The following is a 21,126-nucleotide window of genomic DNA, read 5'->3' as shown; positions in this document are numbered from 1 at the left end:
CCTGTATAGCTTCAGTTGCAGGTTTTTGTTTGAAACTTCTCCTTTCAAAGTGATTGCATCAGTGCTCCTGGAACACCCGACAGGTAGGACTCCCCCAACCCCCCTTCTGCCTTGCCTAACCCTGTTTCTATTTCTCAGCAGGCAGGAGTGTGACAAGCTGCCTCTAACCAACAGCTGAGGCACCCAGAGACTCAGTGTCTCTGAACAGCTCCTACTCTAAGCTGCACCAGTGCCCGCCTGGGCTGAGCTGTGAGAAAGACATCTGTGATATCCGATGACAATCATCTCTGATTAGAGTGTCACTGCCTAGCACAGGCGAGCTGGGGCCACAGCTAATTAGCATGGGAGGCCAGCACTCTGTTTACTGGAACCGTACTAACAAGTTGCAGCTTTTTCCATCACAGAAGACTCATTGCACAAATGCCAGCCAAGCACCCTTCACTCCAACAGTTTAGAGACAGGGTTGCTACTTCTTTACTGAACACCGGCAGGAACATTAATATCTTTGTGTCCATGTTCCCAGTTTCTGTAAGCTGTCACTCTGAGACACAGTAGAGCAAGATGCTTCATAGAATCAGATATTATTCCAAGTGGTCTTGTACTTTTAAATGACTATGTCTTACTTTTTTCTCATCTTTTTGTTGTTGTTGTTGTTAAGTAGTTCTTTGGCTGTGTAAGGGAATCTGCTAAATCTGAGAGATGTAGTTAAGATTGGCCTTGTCATTTTAAGAGAGAGATAAGAGATTAGAAGCTAAATGGAAATCAAGGCCACAGCTGTACTTTACCCCATCAGTGTTTTAAGTAGATTTGATCCATTGTTCATAAACACAATGAACTTATTTTTCTTAGTGAACCACCTTGACTAAAATTATTTTCAAAATACTTTTCTAATATTTTTCCAACATAACAGAAAATTTCTAAGTTTTCACTCACTTAACTTCAAGAAATGTTAGGCTATTTTTGTAAATTCTATGTCCCTGCCAAATAAATGTATCTAACTCATGACACAGGAATTGGGAATATTGGGGGATGTAATGCTGATATATTATATTTTGAGCACAATTTCAAAATACTCTTATATCATGGCAATTGAGACAACGTTGGAACATTTTATAACCTCATTGAAAATTAAGAATATCATCCTTAGGTTTGAGGTCAGTCCTCAATTTAAGGATTGTATTTTTTGCTGAATTCCTATGTCCTTAGTTTAAACCAGTTTATTCAGAGACTTTCAGAAAACAGAACTTTGATATGATTCTCCAAGCCTGTATGTTATTATATAGGTAGATGACTTTTCATGAGTTCTAACATTTAGAATTGATAAGTATTTTAATTTATTTCCCAATGAAAACCATGGACTATATAATATATATTATATATTATATTTATATAATTATTTGTGATATTCCAAATACTATTGCATAAAAGTCAGCCTACTGGGAATACAGTTATTTTCAATAAAGCCTATTATGGATGTAGTATTCAATTTTGATGTTGTTTAAAATTCATTTCTTTATATTGAAACATCCAAAGCACATTCCAGAGTGAGTTTCTATAAATCTCCATATTTAGAGCATCTTAAGTATGTTCATTCATTTTGTTTACACTCATAATTTAAAACAAGCAAACCTTTTTCTTAATGAAAATGGTATGCTTTAAAAAAAAACTTTAAACAAAATTCTCTGTCCAGGTGGAAAGTTGATTACCAATCTTTGGTCTAGAGGTATATTTTATGGCTATTTTAAACCCATGAAAGTGGGTCTTATATTGGAAGTGCTGACACAGCCTTATCCACACTGTATCGACATGAACTATACCGCTGTAATAAGCAGTTATTATGTATGTGTAAAAATAATGAGAGGCCGTGTCTGAAGAGAGTTAATGTAAAATGCTAAGCAATTATAGTTGGTTACACAGTATAGGTTAATATTCCTTCATAGAGCTCTGCTTTTTTCTTCTTTTGTCCTCCAGAACTCCTAATGAAAATTTTGAGACCTGACTGTAATGATAAGCAGCCATTCACACGTCCTCTGTGTCAAGGCTGTTGCATTAATGCTTCCCTTCATATAACATTTTGCATAGCCTAAAGCATCTATTAAAATCCTTTGTAAAATTCATGAAACAAAAGTGGTGGGTTGAGTCTAGGGGGAGAGAAAGTAAGCTGCTTATTAGCAAAAAGTCAAAAACACAGGGCCAATTACAGATCTGAACAAGAAGGGCTAAGGAACAGCGAGGGGAGTAATTCTTTCTCCAGCCCAACGGGCTCAAGCGAGGGGCAGGTTAGATGAAAATGGAGCCACAGTCTGAGCAGTAATTAAACAGAAGTGTTTGGAGTTAGAAACAGCTCTGGAACGACGGAGGGAAATATTCAACCTCCACAATTGTCTGGGCTCACAAAGATGCTAAATTGGAAGGATTTAGGGGTTGCTCCCTAAAGAGAGACCGGGGGTAGTGAACACGAGTAGGGGCTCAGGAGATATGTAAAGAATCTGTTTGGTATTTCAAATGTTATAAATTAGATTTTTAGAAAAAAAAAAAAAGAGAGAAAGCCTTCTTACTGAACCAGCAACATAAAACCGAATAAACCACAATAAGATTGCCCTTTTTCTGTTATAAACTTGGCATTAAGCTTGTCATGTTCAATGACAGCCTACTAGGCCTCATGCTTTACCCTTTGGAATTTGAAAGATTGGCAGGTGTCATGATTTTCTTAACATAAAAGACCTTGCAGATAATGCTCACCGTGCACATTTATACTTCATAACTCCACTTCCCTGGCTTTGGTATCATTCAGTGAGCTTGCCACTCAGGCTGCTGGTTCTGGAGCTGCCCTGAAGTATATCTAGCCTGAGGACAATGTTTACTGCCAAAGGAGCTTGTGGTAGAGGCTGTACTTTTATGATCCTTCTTAGCAGTCTAAACATGCCCCACATTTACAATAATGAGCTGCTTTGTAGAAAGCGGCTCTCTGAGAGCATTGTTACTTTTCTTTGAAATGTTGAATGCAACCAGAATGCCTCTTGTCTGACTTAAGGCTAGAAACAGGATCCCATTTAAACAATAATCCCCTCTCTTTTTGCAACTCCCATGCCAGCCAGATTCTTCCAGTAACTCCAAAGAAGGGGGGAAAAACTCAAAGAACAAAACCCCACAAATCAAAAATCGCCATTAACTTTGAGAGAAACACAAACTCCTATTGGAGGCTGACAGTTCTGTTTCACTTGGTGTCACCTAATGGCACCTGCTTGCTACTACCCAGTACCACCCAGTGCCACTGAAAATAAGCAGATATGTGTTTTGAGAGGACTCAAATCACCTGAATGATAATCTGCCTTTTTTTTTTTTTTACTCAAAGAAAGTATAAGTGCATGGTTAGATACTAACCATTTAGCAAAGTAGTTTCAAGTATACTTCAAAACCCACCCTAAAGAGTTTTATTTTTATTACTGACAAAGTTAAATAAACAAAAAGAATAATGTATTGTTATTATGCTCACATTCTAGCTTCAACAAACACCGTATCACACTCATGGTCAGTCTATCTCCATCCATGTTCTGTCCATAACCTACCGCTTAATGTGAATAAAACCCTTAGTGTTTAATTTATTTATCATTTAATTTATCATACCTGTGAATGTTACAGTAGCTATCTCTAAAAGATAAGAGTTTGTATGCATTTTTTCCTAACAGTTCAAGGAAATATTTTTGAACCTCAGACACTTTAATATTTTTGCGGGCATTTTCTCCATGAGCTTCATTTCTGGAAATAATACCATCAACCCATATGTTAGAAATATGAAGAAAAATTCAAGAGCATCACTAGTCCCTGGTTTATTGTGGGGGAATGTTTTTCTCACTTATTGCAGACATTTATGAGACTAAACTTTTCCCTGAGCCATTGTCATACTATTTGAGTTCTCAGTTTTAGCATCCAAATAAATGATGTATTTCAATATTTCTATCTTCCAAGAAATGAGTTCCATTAAAAGCTTGATTTATAAGTATCTACAGAGTGTTTACTCTATGGCACTCTCTGAATTAGGTTCAGAAAATCAGAAATGCCAGGAAGGAAAGCAAGGCACAGAAAATCAATCTTACCCATCTCACTTACCCCTAAACTTTGTTGGATATCTTACAGAGATTATGCCACTCTGTGGCCTTTTATATTGGTAAATGATAAATTCTGTCTCAGACAGATGGACAGATGACAGATTTTGCCCTTTCCAACTTTTATGTAATAGTTGTATCTTTAATTCCCCCCCCCCCAATTAAAGTTCATTTTGCTACTTGGATATGAACCATGAAGTGTCCCTTGCTCCTGACTCATTGGTAGATAACAAGGATGTTATAAAACTATTCTTTATGAATAAATTATGAGTGTACTAACGTGATTATATTTTCAATTTTTTGTCATTAATAGCCCTTGAACTCGACCTGAGCATTATTTTTCAGCTTTTTCACTCAAGGCTAGTGCTCTACCACTTTGAGCCAGATTTCCACTTCCCGTTTTTGATGGTTAATTGGAGATAAGAGTCTCAGACTTAACTGCTGGGCTGGCTTCAAATCACGATCCTTAGGTCTCCGCCTCCTGAGTAGCTAGGATTATAGGTATGAGCAACTGATGCCTGGCTTTCAGATTTCTTTTTCATTAAAGAAAAGCATTTATCTCCTTTAGTTTCTTACATTGATGTTGTCAATAACAAGCTTAAGAAAATACCACAGTTTCAAATGGTAACATTTTCTGCCTGATTTCTTTGGAAATCCAAAGGGGTAGACAGTGATTTGACTTAAAAAGATGATTTTTTCAATTTTGTAATTGAATTTGTAAAACATTAATTTTTTGTACAAAAGTATGTCTGTAGCATAAACTGTTACAAAGCATACTAAAATGGTAGCACTAATTCCTACCCAATTTGAACTTCTACAATGTGCCTACTCTAATCTGAAATACCTTCTTCCTGAACTCTCTATTTATACTTCATAGATGCTTTTAAATTTTGTTATGTATATGCATATTACTACAGTTGTTTAGGTTTGTTTAAAATTTTGCTATGCATATGCATATAACAATATTTGTTTAGGTTTGTTTATTGTCTTATCATATATGGTCTTTTGAAACTTGCTTTTTCAATTAACACTCTAAGATTGATTCACACTATTTGTCCCTATGTTTTTACCTTTCTCATTTTTCCTACTGCATAATATTCCATTTTGTGAGTATAATACTCAGTTGCATGATTATAATATGCATTGCCCAATCAATGAGCACTGTGTGGTCTTGAGAGGTTCTGTGTGTTTCCATTCTTACAGACATTGTACAGAGAATATTCTTGTCTCTGTAACCTAGTAACTGTGTACCAGAATTTTTCTAACACTGATTTTTGTTTTCCCTCTTATAAATCCTACAAAGAGCAGTGGGATATTTCCTATTCCCTTTTTTTCTATTAATGAAGCCTATTAAGTGTCACTTACAAAATTAATTTCAAGTAAAAAAGTGACAACTGAAAAAAAAATTAACTTTTGATTTCGCACAACTGAATCAATAAGGCCTTTGCACTGGGAAAGTGAGCCAAGACAGACATTTCAGAGCTTTCTGACTAGAAGGACCCCAAACTCTGCTCAGGGTCATTACACTGATCGTTGTTTAGTCCCATTTGCTAATAGGAAGAGAGCATGAAAGGAAACAAAGCCATCTTAAGCTGAATCATTGGAGGAATTTCACTTAGGATTCCCCCCCCCCCGCCCCCCCCCAGGAGAACATCATAATAAAAACAGAACACACAAAAAAAGGGAAAAGCCCCACATGATTTCTATCTCTGGGATATTATATAAAAATACATGTTTGGAAAAATACCTCTGAGTTTTCTAAACTATTATCTCCTTATAGTTTCAGTAACATGTTAACCCACTTAGTACAATTAGTGCTTCATTAGTAAGGCTAACTAACTGTTGCCAGGCCCTGTAATGATTTGCCAGGCTTTCCAGATACAAGTGCATAATCAATGTTTTCCAATTACTTCTATAGTGCGACCACTATTTCAAATAAACTAGATAATAATACAAACCCATTACTGGAGCTGAAGTAGCAGAGGCATTTAATTGCAAGGCAGTTCTTCTCAGCTTTTAAAATTTTTCACACTAATGAAGTGTCATACAAAAAAGTTGTATTGATTTTTTTCCACCACATGGCTTCAACCACAAATATGTAATTATCCCTTTTATATCTAGCTGGGGGATTAAAATAATCTATAGTATATAGCCTTTACTTATCCCTGATGGGTTTAGTAGTACTTTTACCCTTTTCAAAATATGCAGTCCTTTGATGAATGAACTTTAGGCAAAATGTTGCTTTATCTGTTTCAAATCTTTGCTTTTTAAAATCAGTTTGTGTGCAGGCATTAAAAGCTTGAAATCACAGGCTTCAAAAAAATCCTAAAGAGCAAATTTCTGGTATAATTTAATTTATTGAGGGCATCATAGTTTTCTCCACTAAAGAAATCAACATGGGTATATAGTTTTGCACGTTAACAGCACTTACATTTGCATTTCACTGTAGTTAGGTTTTTATTCATAGCTAACACTTTATGAACCATGTTATATTTTTACATGAATAAAGTGGTTGCAGCACTAATTGGAGCCAATTCTTTCCCAGGTCTTCAGGAAAAAAAAAAGAAAAAAGGAAAAATAAGAATAATCCTCTGGCATTAAATTTCTCATTTTCTCATCACAGTTTGGTCAATAAAGGAGAGAAAAAAGTATTTCCTTTATGAAAAGAGAAGGTTATTATACGTATGAAGTGCATTTTGCAGAGATCGGGAATTAATGCTGGGAGCATAGGGCTTTTTAAAAATTAGCTTGTCTTTCTTGATCTTTTTCCACATAAATTGGTCCCTTCCAACAGTTTTGCTGAGAATTCTTTTGGTTACACTTTAACATTATTTCAATTATGGTCAGTGTAAAAGTGGATTCAAAAGGGTAAAAAATACAGTTTAAATGTCTACAAGACCTCCTTCTTAACATTCAACATGTCAGAAACTATATCTCCCTGTAGCTGTGGTAACATGTTAGCCTCCTTGCTGGCCTGAGATTTCCCAGATGCAAGGATTTGCCTCATTTCTTGCCTTCCTATGTTTTGTGGTTTAAGGAAACATGCACAGTCAAATTAATGCACTCGATTTCAGGGACTAAAAATCCCATCGAGGTGACTGTTGGTGTTAAAAAATGTTATATAAGTCAACACTGGAAAATCCTGAAAAAAAAATAGTGGTGGAGCAATATACTGACATTTCAAACCCAGGTATTTCGTGTTAACTTTATAAATTTTTCTAGCAGAGTATTATGGCCAAAGGACTGTCTGAAAAAAAATTGTTCTCTACCAGATAGGGATACAAAACATTAAAATACATATAATTAAAATATCTTTAATATCTTTTCAGAAACCTCACAGAGTATCTTAACTATCTATGAAACACATTTTAAAATAAAAGAGAGAAATGTAAAGGCTGATAATGTACATTCTTTGGATCTAACACCCATACATGTTACAGGTCCTGTCTGCAGATGAAGGATGAAAGGTAAATGAATAAACAGGTAAAGGAAGGCAGAAAACTATCATTTATTTTTTAAACTAATTCACAAACAAAATGTTTTGATACTGGTTATAAAAATACCCTTGAGATTTTTTTTCCTCCCAGATTCTTCCTATATGTTGGAATCATTTCTCTTTTGTTGTTTGCTTTCCTTATAGGTTTTAACACAATGATGAAATTGTCTTTATGGATCAGAGGTAGTGTTTGAGCCTATGCTAAATCTAGTTGGAGGTAGATTACTCCAACTCTCATTGCCATATGCCCCATGCTGTGAAAGGGCAGCCTTATGTGGTGGGAAAACACCACTAGGAAACAGGACTGTATCCAAAACAGATTACCTTCACAGATCATGAGATAAAGCAGAATTTCTGTCAAGAGGGCAGAATGAGTTGAACCCTCTACTGTGGATTTCAAGTTCTCCCGTCTTAGTGCGGCGCCATGGTGTATGTTTCTGAGACACTAAAGCTCCATTACCTTGACCATTGGCATAAAGCGATCAGAGTCATATTTATTGATGAAACCCTCAGCTCCCGACCTGCCACACTCAGTGTGTATCATTCATACAGTTGTCAGCAGAGCCTGGGCACCACAGCAGTGAGTGCTTGTGACATTTCCCTTTCATAATTGATGAAAACAAAAGATTTGAAGTTTGTAGGACAACAGGGTAATTTTAAAATAGTCTTCATGAAGGCTATATTGTGGTCTGTAAAATAAGCACTTTTCTGGCTTATGGTTTTTAGGAGAATCAATTGCCAACCAAATTAGAACCATAAACATGGTTGTTATTTAAAAGATTCAAATCCTGATGTGAGGGTTATAAGTTTGACTAGCTAATTGGGGAGATGGTTAATTACCATAGCATCAGAACGTAATTCTCTTGTGGTGTGGTTTGGTTTCACCAGCACAGATCTCATAGGGGTTTATAAGCTTAAAAGTCATTAAATTGTTTTATTTCTTTGAAGTAATATTTTGCATCTGTGATATTCTTTGATAGCTAAAATTGTCAAAGGAAAATAACAAGCAAAAAGTAAAAGGATTTGTTTCTCCTGTGCCAACTCTTGTATCAGATTTGATTGAACTAATAAGTTAGTGATGACCTTGAACTGTAATTTAGAAGCAAGATTTCCTCAATAAGAAATGATCCCTAAATAAAGGTAACTAATTGCACAGCTTTGTGGGACTTTTCAGGTACATATAAATTCTTAAAAAGTAGAAAATCTTTGAAGTGTTGCTGTGGTTCAAGTGGTAGAGGGTCAGCCTTAAACAAAAAATCTAAGGGACAGCACTGAGGCCCTGAGTTCAAGCTCCAGTACTGGCACACAACACACACACACACACACACACACACACACACACACGCATGCACACACGCACACACACTTCCATGGGTGACAAATATGTGCCCATGTAACACCCAATGTACCCAATGTACTCAAACTATTCAGGTACAAATTTAGCCATGAAAAGCTATGCTAGTCAATTGCTTGTTTTCTGGCTATTCTGTTTTGCAATAGTTATATGGAGAGGGAAGAGGATGCAGAATGGAAAGAAAGATCACTGGACAGTCCTATAATTAGACACCAATGAGAAACAGTATCACTTTGTATCTCATTCCATTCTGCCTATGAAATAGAATATGGGCTAACTACACAATGACAAGAGTATATCAAATGGAAACCTATGCTACACACACACACACACACACACACACACACACACACACACACACACCCCACTTCATTAGTTTCATCTTAATGTATTCGTGTATCATTTATTCCAAACATGAAGCAATTTATGCTTCCATTTTATCCACAGGAAAGCTTAAGGCAGAAATGCACTGAATACTTCTGAAATTAATTATTCAAACATTTTAAAATCTCAAAAATGACATTGAAGGAATCAGGCAATCATATGAATGTATTTAAGGCTCAGACAAACTGCTCTAGAAAGGCTCACAATTCTTTTCATAGTGAGAAGCAAGGAAGATCAACTTATATTATCCATATGGGATTTGGGGGACAACTTCCATATAGGTTTGTCTAAGTGGTCTGGAAACCCCTGCTGTGACCCTGTCAAGACTGCAAGGTCAGAAAGAATGTCCAGAACCACCTCTCTTCTATCTGCTGGTATCTCTGACTGAGCAGTGGTTCTTGTGTACCACCCTCAAGCGAAGGCCATGGTGTTTATGAACCTATTCACACACTCACCTAAATGGATGTGCAGTATGGGAGAAATGCCTTTTCGACCTGGGTGTGAACAACTCTGGTCCTCAAATCTCAAACGGGACACCATCAGGAGTCCCTGCGTAACTCTTCCCAAAGTCCAGATGCTTAAAGATCATGTTTATGGCAGTTTTTTGTTTCAGGTAAAACTGAGAGGTGGAGAGATTAAAAGCAGAGACATTTGGCCTGGAAACTGGATCTCTGGGCCTGTTCTCATTCTTGTCTACACCCAAGGCTTCTATCAGGTTGCTGACATGTTTATAAGCCTCACAGATAGTCTGTGAGGATCGCCATGATAATGCTTTGTAAAGTGTTGAACAGAGTGGCTAGTACTCAACGCGTGATCACTTTGAATCCTGAGGTTCAACCCACAAGATACGCATGCCCTTGTGAGGGTGCACATGTGTGTAACTGTGTGGACATATGCAAGCACCTACCTCCTCCAAAGTCTGTGTGCCTACTAACAAAAGAAGGATAAGATAGAGAGAATGGTTTAAAAACTTGAGAAGAGGAGGAGAGAAGAGGGAGAAAAGAATGAAAGGAAGAAAAAGAAAGGAAAAGAAAAAACATAAATCTCAGCACTTGGCCTTCCCCCACAAAGTAGGTGTTCTTTCACCCTTGTCCTTCACCCCCTTGGAAAGGTAACATCAATCCTTCCCACCAGGTGGGTGAGAACCCATCCAATTTACACTGTCAGTTTATCTTCCAGATCCCCTCCTCCTTGTTTGTGTAGCACAGGGATGAAGCCAGAGGAGTAGTGTTGCAAGGGGCTTGAGATGAAGCCTGTCAGACAGCATCAGAGCTGAAAATTACAGCTGATTAAAGGAATAAAAAAACCCTCCAGGATCATTTAGTGTTCTTGAAATTGACAAGTTAAGGTGCTACCCCTTTAAGTGTCTGTTAGCTCTCTCTGCTCTGAGAAAAGGAGCTTTTCCTGGAGCCATGTTTATGACCCTGAGAAACAGAAAGGAATGAAGTCGCAACCTTTTATGAAGCTTTAAATGCTTGGTTTTCACTTCCCAGTGGTTTTTTTAATCTTAAAAACCAAAGCACCAGGAAACTTTGGTTTTGAGCATACATGGCACAGTTTCCTAACAGAAGCAAAGCTTCAAAAGCTGAGGAAGCAGGTCACTGTGAGTCCCAGAGGCTAAAGTTTGTTTGCCAGGGGGTTAAAATAGGTTGCGAAACCGTGTTCCCTTTCTCAAGTTGCCTAGGAAATGATCTCCTTTGCAGTGGAAGTGAAATGGGAGGTGGGCACTAAGCAGCAGTCACACTAATATAATGCCCCCTAAAAAGCCTTCAAGAACTCTATTCCAGCCATTAAACTCAGAGATGCGATGGGAGCTGTGTAACAGCAGCCTTACGGAGCCTAGTGTTGCGGGGCCTCAAATCTTCCTACTGCTTACTGTGTTTTCTGTTTGCTGCTTTTTATGGGCACACACATTTTTATTTTTTTATGGATGCTAAAACATTTATAACTTGTACAAGGTCAATGCAGAAAGCTTTGCATTGAAACTGAAATTGTACAAGTAGCCACAAGGGATGGATTAAACCTAGAAGAAGCTAAAGTGAACATTGCAAATGTGTGGTTGCCATTTCAGGATGCTCCAATCCAAATGGCAGCCTGGGAGCAATGAGCCAACTAACAGGAAGAGGATCTGAGGATTGACATGTGACTGTGGACAGGGTGGTGAAGAGAGATTGCGAGATTGACCTACCATTTCTACTCTTGGTCCCTCCCCCCATTTCCTTCCAAATTGTGCTACTTGTGCCCCCCTATGTCCCCTCTGGCTATCATCAGCTTTTTCCCTTGGGTCTTGCCTATACCCCAGACTAGCTACTTATCTTGAAGACTCATCGAATTCTATTTAAAGACAAATGTTCCTGTACTCTCATGCATGTTTGGTAATTAACAGATTTATCATTAAAAAATTAGATTCCTCAGACATCAGACAGAATCAACTTATAAACCAGCTGTGAAGCTAATCTCTGGTTAGCCTTCTACCCTATTCCTCAGGGTATGGTACCTCCATTGTTGCAAGTCACTCAGAGAGAAAATAAACAAACTCAGTGAGTTAACTAGCAGGGTTGTTTGGATCCATGAGCAGACGGTGAGCTGAATAGAAGAAAGGAGAGAAGCCCTGTTTAATATGCCAGATTTCTACAGCCAGTGCATGTGAAGCAGTTCTTGGGCTGAGCATTCTACCATGTCTAGCTATGAAACCATGGAAAATTCACTTCGCCTCTTAGGTCCTCAGTCTTGTCTTCTGTATTGTGGGGTTAAGCTGAACGGTCAGTTGTCCAGATGAAATGCACAATACTACCAGAATATTAAATTTTGCTGATTTATCACCCAACAGTAAACAAATTCCTAGAGCAGATACTGGTTCAACTCACAAAAGAACAGTGTTCTAATTGCTGTCTGCTTCTTCACTGCAGTCATTGACCTATCTCTTCTTTATCTGCAAATCAGTTAGCTGAATCTGTAAAAGTCTGCCAGGCCTATTGCTTTACAGAAGAGGGAATGAAGTGCTGCTTGTGAAACTGCTTCAAAAGCTATCAAATGTCAGACAAATATGGAGTATTATGGATTCCATGATTCAGTGAGAGTACTTTGGATAAATGTTCTCCTGATATCTGATATCTTTATTCTCTTTAAAACTTGATGTTCTAATCAGATAAATACATGAGCACTTAATACCTGAGATACATATGGAGTCTCAAAGATTTGTTATTCATTCACAGATTTCTCTTTTCAAAATGACATAACCTCCTGTGATTAATCACTGACGTCAAGGCAATGTCTAAATCATGCCAACTGTTCACTTGAAAAGCAAGGGATTTTGATTTTTATCTATGTGACTGGAAGTTACTAGCATTGTCAACTCAGCAAATTGATCCAAAAGCTGGTGATTTTACTGAAAATCAAAATATGTGGCCTCTTAGATGCCCTCAGTAGGATCACAATCTAGTTGGTCTCAGGTACCTACAGAAAAGAAAATTTGCACCTCTCTTTCTTTATAGGGTCCAAGAGCGATCCATTTTTTTCTTTTTTTCTTTTCACTACAAGTTACCTTCAGAAGTATCAATTTGTTTCAGTCCCATGATAATTATTGGCCCTATTCCTAAATCCACTAACATTTACCTGTTGCACAAAAGACACTTAAGGGCTTGAGGATAATAATTTATGCCCAGATCTTTTCCTCTTCTGACTTTAGTTTTGATATCACATCATGATTCAAAGCTTGGTGCACCATAAATTTTCTCCAAATGTGTAGTAATTCCTAGGTGCAGTCCAAAGTTATGATTCATTTATACTGGAGTGACAGCATAATACCTAGGTGTCAGAATCCATTAAAACTGTTCAATGTCTTCTGTTTATTTTTAGAACCAATTGAGACTTAACTGATGGTGAAAAATATACAGTCAAGTGTGTTTACTTCACCTTTACAAAGAATCCGTTATAGTCCCAATTAATTTGTTATTCCTGTCACAACAGGTACTGGAAACTTCAAAACTGTCATTACTGTTTCTGCTTTTCCAGGCCTTGTATTTAGTTTTAACCCATTCAGAGCTATGTCTATTGTGAAGTAAGGTTTCTGTGTGTGTGTGTGTGTGTGTGTGTGTGTGTGTGTGTGTGTGTGCGCGCACGCGCGCACAAACACGCGTGTGTGCGCACGTGTGAATGAAAAGACAGGGAGAGAGAGGGCAAGGAAAAAAAAATGATAATATATAAAATACAAAGGGTCACATGTTATTTTTACTTAGGTAAAATAATAAAGCTATACCCCAGACAATATACCCTGAAACAGATTTGGCATTAGAAGCCCTTTGTCTGGATAGTAGGAAAACAAAGGAGGGGGTAACAATGCTCAACAAGAAATGTCCTTATTACCTTACTCATGTAACTGTAACCCCTCTGCACAGCATCTTTACAATAAAATAAAATTAAAAAAGGAAGTCCTTTGTCTGGCTTCCAAAGTGAGATGTCCTCCCTTCTGCCATGAAAGATTTCTTCCAGACTCTAAGGAAATTCAATTCTGATAGGCTAGACCAGTTAGGCAATAGTGGAATTTGAAAATATTCTAACTGCGATAGTCCTTAAAATATTGAGATATTTTTTCTGCATAGCAAACATTGTCGTTTCTTATTATTTCTGAGCATTTAATATATGTGGTTTCTAGTGGAAAAGTCTGCAGAGCATGGAGAGGGCTGACTGTCAGCTCTTTCAGGCAAAAATCAAGTCATGACTCTTCGAAGGAATGACTTGTCATGTTTAAGGGAATTATTTTCTGTAACCAAAAATATAAACCATTCACAATGGATTGTTATGATAAACAGGAGAACAATCAGAAGTCATAAGCACAAGACAATTCTCATTCTAGAAAATGCCATCTGTAGTAAAGCTGATTGCAACAGTTAACAGTCATTTAGACAGAGATATGTGAGAACAACCTACCATTTTCTTCCTGTCACAGGGAAGTTGATGGGATCCAGTTGCAAAACTAAGTGATTCTGATTTCCCATGCTCACTAGTGACAAGGCATGTACTTGGGAATAAAGGATGCTGGGAGGCTGGCAAGTGGGCATGCCAGAATCAGGCTGCCTTGCCTTAAGACTTATTCTAATTCTGATCGGGATTTGAACTTAGCCTTTTAAGCATAAATAGGCTATTTAACCTCTCTGAGTCTCAGAGTTTTCATTCAAAAATGGGAAATGATAATTGCTGAAGTCCTACATGTGCAGTGAGAATAAAATATCAATATATCACTTATGAATGGTTAGCATATGATAAGTTGTCAGCACATATTGATTACTAGTGAAGTTGTCCTGGACTTATGGAAGTGCATGGTCTAGGTAACTCTTCTGCAAAGGTTTGGGGCTTCATTTGGCTCAGTATAGCCAATCGCCTCAGCTCTGAAAAAAGCAAGGAATAAGAAAGAGATGTATGGAGGATAGATGAAGAATAGGACATGGAACAGTGTGTTGGGCCTGGAACAGGGAGCAGAGCACTGTCCACTGGCTGAGTAGGCAAGACCAGCCTTGAGGATGCACAAAAGTCCAAGTGATGGTCAAGTTTTCATTCCCAAGTAGAGCTTCAAACCTTGCCAGCAAACTTTCTATAGAGTGAGTAAAGACAGGAAGGCAAGGAGTAGACATCTGAAAGCTTGCCCCAGAAAGTTAGTGTATACCTTGAATTCAATGGATTAGAATTTATTAGAACTGATAGTATGGTTCAAATGGTAAACCATAGCAACCTAGTCTGCCTAGCAATGACCCTTTTACCCCCTCCCCAGAAAAAAAAAAGAATAAGGAAAACCAGAATGGGTGTGATAAATATATCTATAATCTTAGCTTCTCAGGAGCTGGAGATCAGGAGTTAGCCTCAGGAAAAAGTTAATGAGCCTCCCCTCAACCTTCCCCTGCCTATCTCAAAAAAAAAAAAATACCCCACAAAAAAAAAAAAGAAAGAAAACTAGGTGAACATTTGTTGTCTCAGATATGCAGTAAGTATAAATAGGAAGATCATAGTCCAGGCTGGTCAGGGCAAAAATGGGAGACCTTATTTCAAAAATAAAACCAAAAAGGCCAGAAGCATGGTTCAAGAAGTAAGCTCCTGCCTACCACTGAGAGGTTGGAAGGGGGGTGAAGGAAGAACTTATTAATGAAAAGTTGCTTATGGCCCACTTATTCTCTAAAAGGATTGATAAAATAAATCAAAAGAATACATAATAAAAAGCTTTAAAATAAACTTTGTAATAGGAGACTGAAGGATAAAACAAAACCAGAATGAATCAACATTTGCTGGAACTGAACACATTATTTGGCTCAGAATATCTTGATAACAAAAGTAAAAAGTGAAGACATTCACATTTTAAGAAAAAAGATAGCATAGCAACTCTACTAGGAGCTAAAATATCTTGACATAAGTTTTTGGAAACTACATTATGCATAAGGAAATCAATAGAGATTATGTTTTATTGGCATAAGACAAAAAAGTCCACCTACCCAGTTTCTTTTGAACATTTCCAACTTTATCTCAAATAAGATATATGAATCCCAAGTCCAGAAAAGCAGAGACAGTCCCTAGAAATAGCTAGAGAAACACACAAGGTAGGGAGCAGAGAAGTAGTAAAACATAAATTCAGGGTGTTGTCAGAGAAGCTACAGAACAAAGAAAAGTCTGAAGAAGGGCTCAGTGGTAGAGCGCTCGCCTTGCATGCATGAGGCCCTGGGTTAGAGTCCTCAGCACCACATAAACAAAAAGAAAAAAAGCCAGAAGTGGCGCTGTGGCTCAGGTGGTAGAGTGCTAGCCTTGAGCTGAAGAGCTGAGGGACAGCGCCCAGGCCCAGAGTTCAGGCCCCATGACCGGACCCCCCCCCCCCCAAAAAAAAAAAAAAGAAAAAAAAGAAAAGTCTGAAGAAATACATAGATGAGTTTTAAGTGTACACACACACACACACACACACACACACACACACACATCTATCTATCTATCTATCTATCTATCTATCTATCTATCTATCTATCTATCTATCTATCTATCTATCTATCTATCTAGACTACCTTATGATACAGCAATTCCACTCTTGGGCATTTATCCAAAAGATTACAAACCAGGATTCAGTAAAGTAACCAGCACATCCATTTCATTGAAGCACTATTCACCATAGTTAAGTATAGACTTAGTCCAGATGTCCTACAAATGGATCAAGAAAATGTGGTGTATATCGCTGGGGGGGGGGGGGGGGGAGGAGGGGAGGTGCGGGGCCCCACGGAGGATTGGGTGGGGGGGCCGGGGGACTGATGGGAAGGGATGGGGAGGGGAAACAAAGGAGGAGGCTACAATGCTTGATAAGAAATGTACTCATTATCTTGCCCATGTAATTGTAACCCCTCTGTACAGTATTTTCACACACAAAAAAAGAATGCTCAAAACCAACAACAACAACAAAATGTATATAAACACAATGGGATTGTATTCATCCATTAGAATGAATGAAATCGACTCATTTGCAAAGAAATGGAAGGATCTGGGAAAAAATATGTTAAGTCAGGCCCAGCTAATTTATCTAAGGTGTTTAAGAGACACCTTAGAAAAGCAAAACCAAAGTTCAACAAAATAAACACCAGGAAATGGGTACTTGAAAGGGGTGGGGGTGGGGTCAAGGGGAGAGAGGTAGACAAATGAAGACACATAGGGGGTAAGAATGTAGTAAAAGGGGCTGGGAAGGTGGCTCAGAGGTAGAGAGCTTGCCTTGCATGCATGAGGACCTGGTTCGATTCCTCAGCACCACATAAGCAGAAAATAAAAAAAGCTGGAAGTGGTGCTATGGCTCAAGTGGTAGCGCACTAGCCTTGAGCTGAAGAGCTGAGGGATAGTGCCCAGGTCCAGAGTTCAGGCCCTACAACTAGACCCCCAAAACAAAACAAAACCAAAAAAAAAAGTGTAGAAAAAAGTTTAATGTTTATCCTACAAAATTAAGAGTGAGGGAAGGGGTGGGTTTGGAGGAATGGGTGAAGATGTTGGAAGAGCTCACATTGATCAAGACTCATGATCTTAATAAATTGCTTTGTTGAATGACAACTTTTGTACAATTTATTAAAGATAATTTAAAAATAGAATGTAAAGTACTCAGCCATGTAGTAATTCTGTTTAATTCACATTGGCACCTACACAGTGCTCCATATGGAGAGATGCCTAATGGTATAATTTCTGATCGTGAAAAATATCTAAACAATATCAACCACAAGCAACTAGGGGAAAATTAAAATTTCCAGAAATGTTTACATATGACCAGATAATAGGGAGCCAATGTCTATTCCTCCTTTCTGGCACTGGGTACCAGGATTTATTCTCTAGGGATTGGTAATAAATACCATGACTTTTCTGAATTCTCCAGTTCCATACTTGGCTCTTGACTTCAAGCTCTCAGCATCTCTGCTGAGATCTACAGCAATGGTTTCCCAGCTACAACCTGGTGGTTCAATTTCTGCCCTCCCTATTATCCTTAAGAAACATAAATCTTACCTGTTGTATTGGGAATAAGATTCAATGACAACAGCAACATTTCTCAGAATAACAAAGGAAATGCCCATTGATATGGAATTTGGGCCCTTTCCTAAATAAGGCTTTATGTTCAGTCTTTCTATTGTCCCCTAACTTGTGGCCTTCAGCTTAGCCATGCTGAACTCCTTATGATTTCCCATGTTCAGGATGGCTTCTAATGCCACCAGGCCTACCCTGGAAGGGCCTGCAAAAAGGGTCTGTTTCCTTCTTGTAGGACTTCCTGATCAACTGACTCCCATCCATCAAGACTCAAAACTCAACAAGCATTGCCTCTTCTCTGATGGTCTCTGACCCATGGTCTCTTGTGTCCCTTTTCAAACTCCAGATACAACTTTCTGTAACATTTGTTTATATGTATCCTGATTATTTATAAGGATATATGGCTTCCTCTCAATCTCTGAGGACACAAAAAGGCCTGAATGCCTGGTTAAAAAAAAAAAAAAAGTATAGTTCCCCCAAACCTTGATTTAATAGATAAATCAAGCCAATTTGACCAGAGTTACAAACAACAGAAACTGTATGTGAATTGTGCTTTCATTTTGCTGCACAGAGAGAGGGTATACACACCAAATATTTGCTGTGTAGCTGTCCTAATCATGGATGTCAGGGCTCATTAGTTGTTTACAATCCTTAGGGAACTTGACACAACCAAGAGGACTTATTCTACAAGGACCAAGGAAAGTATCAACCATGCTTGCAGTACAGTCATTCCTTAGATTACTTGATTTCTTAAAAACATCGGTTACTGCTATGTGACCTTGGGAAGATTGCTTAATTTTAAGCCTTGGTTTCCTCTTTTATAAAATGGGAACAAAGTATCTTCCTCATTGGAATATGAAGATCAAACTATCTAATATTTACAAATTCTAAAATAATACTGGCAATACTACATACTAGATTACATCTTATCAAAATGTGAATGTGGAAGGCTTACTTCCCAGAGTTGCCAGAGTTTGAAGGTATGCCCTATTGGGAAGTAATTAAGGCCAAAAGGGTGGAGCGCTGATCTGATGGGATTAGTGCCCTTGTAGGAAGAGCCGGGAGAGAACTCTCTTCCCCCATATCTCACTTTATCTCCTCTGATAGGAAGAGGGTTATCTCCAAACCAGGATGAGTCCTCACTGAACCCAAGTTAGCTGGCACTTTGCTCTTAGACTTCCCAGCCTTTGCAGCACTATGAGAAATAAATTTGTTATCGAAGCCACTCAGTTTACAGTAGTTCCTTAGACCATCTACAACATCCTGAGCAGAATAATAAGATAGTAAGCGCTGAATAAATTTGCCTGTTATTGTTGTCATTTTATTATTTGATATCCTGTTTCCTACCAAAAGTGTTTCATATGTTTTAAGTGGCCTCTGTTTTCATTTTGCTGGGAAAACTACCAAAGAAAAAAGAAAAACAAAATATGCCCAACATTTTTTTCTGCGATAGTTTCAGAGTGGAATTTAATACTGGAAATTCTAATAGGAATGACCCTATGTGAAGAAGCAGAGCCATGCTCATTTTTTGAGGTTTCCTGCTTGAGACCATCAGGGGGTGATGTGGATTTCTTGCACAGAGCAAAATGCCCTGGCTGACAGCAGACTATCCCTTCAATTTTGAATAAAATGAGTGGAAGATAACTGAGAAATTCTGCTCTTTCTGCTTGAGTGAATACCTGTCATGCTTCTTACATCTACTGTAGCAATTAACACACACAAAGCTATATTTGCTAAGCCAGGGCTCCCCAATGGGGGTGTTAGCTTATACCAGTGAATAGCAAAGACCTATCTGAATGTTTTAGCAAGCTAGTTTCTCCCTGGGCTCCAGTCCACCCAGCCATAGAGCAACTTCTGCATATGTGCATGACTTCCTCTGCCTGGCTCTCATCTCCCTTATATATACTTTGTCCAGTCACGACTTCCTGGCACCTATAGCAGACACAACCAGACCTCAGTTTTCCTTCCCTTAGAGGCTGTAAGAAGCTCAAGGGCTCCCAACCTAGTTGAGAGTACTTAAAAAACTTGTGAGGTTTAGGGTGACTCCTGGGACAGTTATAGGAGCATCAAGTGATGGAATATGGGCAGTGGTGATTGAATCTGCTGGTGATTGTGAGCCCCTGTGGGAGCCCAAGTTCAGAAGTACAGCTTCTTTCTCATCTCAGCCCTGCTCTGGGAACTCACCTTGTTTGAACACCTAGGTTTTGGTCTTACAAATCTATGCCTGACTTATCAGCTTGATGATTGGGTTTCTGCCCAAAGTTCTCCTCAACTGGGGGCCCTGCCCAGTCTCACTGCTCATTCATTGCTCCCTGTCCAGGCCAGAGGTGTATCATTGGCCCTTGTGCTCACTGAGAAGATAATGTCTAGCTGCCACACCTCTCTGCTACTGGTCTGCATTGTGGCATAGCTGTGACTGTGGGTGAGGGGTCTGGAGCACTTGCCACACTCCTCTGTTGCTTCAATGACCAGAGTTCCTGTGTCTGGCTTGGGGGCTTCATGCAGATGCTGGCCTGGTCCCATCTAGATTATCTGGACTTCTGGCTGTGTCTGTACATGATAGGGTCCCTTCCACTAGATGTGGGTTTTCATATCTCTGACTGAACACATCCAAACAATTGCCTTGCACTCTGGCATTGGTGTCGGAAACTATCATACCTTTTGGTGTTCTGATAGCCTTTCTTTAAAGAACTATTGGCCATATTAGATAGGAACTGAACCTCAATAAAAATATAAAAAAGTGGCAACATTAGATCTTCCTTTTTTTTGGCTTTATTTCCTTTGCTTATTTTCATACTTGACCAAAAAAAAAAAACAAAAAACCGAAACCAAAAACAACAAAACACAAGGAACCCCCCCAAGTAACAACAATAAACAAAAAAATCCCAAACAAACAAGGAATCACTGGTGCTCTACCTTCAAATGATATCTCCGATGCAAGTGTCAGGCCTCATTTCTGGATCTCAGGGTCTCCAGGGTCATTTTCTGCCTACCAAAGCCTATGCCCCTTTTCTGACACACACACACACTTCCTTGAATCCTCTCTTATAGATTGTCTCAGCTCAAGTTCACATTTTAGCCAACATCCTATGAGTCAAAATATTATTAGTGATAATATCGCTAATAATTCAATAATATACAATGAGGCCAGAGGCTTTACCATTAAGAGCACTGAAAATCCTGAAGCTCAGAAGTTCCTAAATCCAGTGATCTTTTAAAAATTATGTACTAAGTTAAAAAAGCGGTGACTTTCACGATGTTTTAAA

The sequence above is a fragment of the Dipodomys spectabilis genome, unplaced genomic scaffold, assembly GCF_019054845.1.
Source record: "Dipodomys spectabilis isolate Male_0828 unplaced genomic scaffold, ASM1905484v1 ptg000174l, whole genome shotgun sequence".
Lineage (NCBI taxonomy): Eukaryota > Metazoa > Chordata > Mammalia > Rodentia > Heteromyidae > Dipodomys > Dipodomys spectabilis.
The sequence above is the reverse complement of the archived record's forward strand: the minus strand, read 5'-3'. Positions refer to the sequence as shown.